At 49.7% G+C, this 3374-nt stretch overlaps 2 non-coding genes across 2 annotated transcripts in view; both read right to left on the reverse strand.

Annotated features, from left to right (window-relative positions):
* Positions 1 to 778, reverse strand: part of LOC139997401 (large subunit ribosomal RNA) — a 4174-nt gene extending 3396 nt beyond the window's left edge. Inside the window, exon 1 of the ribosomal RNA XR_011802783.1 lies at positions 1 to 778. This exon is cut by the window's left edge and continues 3396 nt beyond it. This is a non-coding gene — a ribosomal RNA (large subunit ribosomal RNA).
* A 2128-nt stretch (positions 779 to 2906) lies between these two features.
* LOC139997398 (5.8S ribosomal RNA) lies at positions 2907 to 3061 on the reverse strand. Its single transcript, XR_011802780.1, has one exon. It is a non-coding gene; the product is annotated as a 5.8S ribosomal RNA (ribosomal RNA).
* Positions 3062 to 3374: the final 313 nt, after the last annotated feature.

The following is a 3374-nucleotide window of genomic DNA, read 5'->3' on the forward strand; positions in this document are numbered from 1 at the left end:
TCGACGATGCTTGCGGCGGTCTAGACGCACACACATTCGAGAATGGATTGGTTGCGGCCCGATACCGTCTAGTGTACCGTCGTGCAGTCGGCCGGGCGACCGAGGGTCTGCCGCGTGCGCCGAAGCGACGCGACAGTCACCCGCTCGGGCCGTAGACCGACACACAACGGGTCGCGACGTTCTACTAGGGGAGAAGTGCACGACTACGACGCCGGAGCGTTCGAATCGAAGGTGGCGTGCCCTCGCCAATGGAACCACGAAGGCCCACCCGGAGCATCGCTCACCAACGATCACCGACGCCGTCGACGATGAATCTCCCCATTCGATCTTTTGGGTTTCTCAGGTTTACCCCTGAACGGTTTCACGTACTCTTGAACTCTCTCTTCAAAGTTCTTTTCAACTTTCCCTCACGGTACTTGTTCGCTATCGGTCTCGTGGTTGTATTTAGCCTTAGATGGAGTTTACCACCAACTTAGGGCTGCACTCTCAAGCAACCCGACTCTAAGGAGAGATCCTCCCGAAACGCGTTCCGGTCACTACGGGCCTGGCACCCTCTGTGGGTACATGGCCCCATTCAAGATGGACTTGGACGCGGTTCGACGTCACGGGATAAACGGATCCTCCCGAACACTACATTTCCCAACGGCGGAACCGCGGGATTCAGTGCTGGGCTAATTCCTGTTCGCTCGCCGCTACTAAGGAAATCCTTGTTAGTTTCTTTTCCTCCGCTTAGTAATATGCTTAAATTCAGCGGGTGATCTCGCCTACTCTGAGGTCGCTTCAACGTCACGACACGGTGACAATTTTTTTTTTCAAAGAAAAAAAAATTTCGTGCCATGTGGGCGCGATTCGAGAAAAGCAAGACGGTTTGATAACAATGCGACAGAGGGTCTTTATTTTTATTTCTCTCTCCGAGAATCGCCTCAAAGAGAAAAAAAAATAAAAAAAAAAAATTAATTCGAATAGAATCGAGAACCTTATATTCTATCTCGATCGAGAAACGTTTTATGCATCTCGCCAAAGTGCCTTTTAAACTTCGTTCGTCGTATCATGTTCGAGCTAAGACTCACGCAAGACACCCGTAACGATCTCCGGTTTTTAACGCCCGTCCTCTTTGTATAATATATATATATATATATACACGTGTTATGTATAATATATCTCCCGTAGCCGTTTCTCTCTTCTCGACGATTCCAGCGGTTCCTTGTTTTCGCCTGTTATTGCTGGCACAGAGATCGAACACGCGACATGTATATAACATATCGGTTTCTTTGCTCTGTACCAACGACGAAAACGCACGGGAACTCACGCAAGTGGAAAAGCGAGCGCGAGACGTACACAACGGGGTGAATTTATTACTCGGGGACTGGACGACCGGCGATACGTTAGGATGCGCGGTCCAGCGATAGACGACGAAGAGACATGGGATGACCAACGATCTCTTTTTCTCTAATACTCGGAGCGCCGAATCGCCTTAAAGCAAAAAAAAATCACACGCGCGTACGTCGTACGTACGGCGCGTGTATACCTCGTCTCTAATCAAGTTTCGTTAGTCTTTCTCGAGCCTCGCCAAAGAGGATCGTTCTCTTCCTCTGCGCGATCTCTCCGTGCCAATGTCAGAGATTATTCTCTTTCGCACGACGACGAAAACGACTATTTTCGACGATCCGAACAACTTTGTAACGGACTCACATGCACATCTTAAAATCGAGTACAGAAACGTTGCGCAACACCGTGAGCTTTTCTCTTCTTCGTCACCCTTAAATATAGCCGATCGTAGACGCACGCTAGATCGTAACACACTTTTCGTTGATTTCCGACGAACGTGGCTTTGGGCCAGGCGCGCGGGCAGAGAGATACGCGACCGACGGGGAAAAATTCGTCCCGATACATGTACGCGTACTCTCCGATCTCCGCGCAACGCTGGGGATCATCTCCCTAAGTCATCAGCGTTCGAAGAAATCTCGTGTGTCCGTTCCCGGATCTACGGCTTTCTCTGGGTTCGCGAAGAACAGAAAAAAGCACAGAGGATGAAAAACGCAACGACGACCCATCGATGCGACGGTCCTCGTTGTCTTCTCGTCAGTCGTCTCGCGCCTGCAGAATACATCTCTGCCGCACGAACAGACGGAGTGGGTATTCGATCCCTGGGGCTGTACGAGTAAAAACATCTTGATGAAAAGACGGTTGTGTTTCTTTAAGGCACACAGTTTTTCGTTACGCCACCAAGTTTAGGTTTAGGTTTTAATATCTTGGTTCTCTTTTCTCTCCTCTCTCGACTGACTTTGTTCAAAAATATTTTTGCTTTCTCTCAGTCTCGCCAAAAATTCATTTAAGACGACGTCGGGGGCGCGGTCATTCGTGCTTATCGAAGACTAACAAAACGTAGCAGAGGCTGATACAAAAAGAAAAAAAAAATCGGCCACGAAGAAAACTCGCTCTGTGTATCTCGATAACCGCGTCGACGACGACGGTTCTCTCCGCGCTCTTTTAATTCGTATCCTTCTTCTTGCGCTTCGTCCGACTCAGAAACGTTCGTAAAACACGAACGACGGCGGGTTGTCAAGCCAAGAAGGGACAGAGAAGAGACGGAGGTAGTTTTGCGAGTCTCCCGTGAACGCGATAGATTTTTCATATATATTTGTATCGAGAGCATGCGTACGCCGGTCTCCACACGATCCAGCGACGAACGCCGACGAACGTCCAACAATCGCTCGTACGTCGCGTACGAGCCCTCGACCGCTCTTTAATTCGTATTCTTTTGCTTGGCGCTCGTCCTCCGACTCAGAAACGTTCGTTTAAAGATAAAACGAACGACGGCGGGCTGTCGACGAGGCAAGAAAGAACAGAGAGATACGGACCGAGAGCAACGATACGCAACGCAAGCAGTCTTAGGTTTACGTGAGCAACCCTCAGCCAGGCGTGGTCCAGGAATTGTATCCGTGGACCGCAATGTGCGTTCGAAATGTCGATGTTCATGTGTCCTGCAGTTCACACGTTGACGCGCAATTAGCTGCGTTCTTCATCGACCCACGAGCCAAGTGATCCACCGTTCAGGGTAATCGTTTATGCATGGATTTTTGTTTGTGTACTCAGGTTTTTGTACTCTTATTCTCGGTTCGAAAGAAGCCGATATCCGACAAACGTCCGACCAACGGGAATCGAACGCGCGGAAGTCGCCATATGATTGACGACACGAAAATACGTTCGAAAACGAAATCGGACGGACTGCGCGACGACACACGCAGCCCGCCGACCGGGCGTAAAGTGCATTATAATATATAACAACCAACGAGATCGAAGCTCCGTTCGTCAGGAAACGACGGGGATATAACACCCGATTCTGAATCCTCTGTACAGCACACGATCTCGCG

This window comes from Bombus fervidus, unplaced genomic scaffold (assembly GCF_041682495.2).
Source record: "Bombus fervidus isolate BK054 unplaced genomic scaffold, iyBomFerv1 scaffold0078, whole genome shotgun sequence".
Classification (NCBI taxonomy): domain Eukaryota; kingdom Metazoa; phylum Arthropoda; class Insecta; order Hymenoptera; family Apidae; genus Bombus; species Bombus fervidus.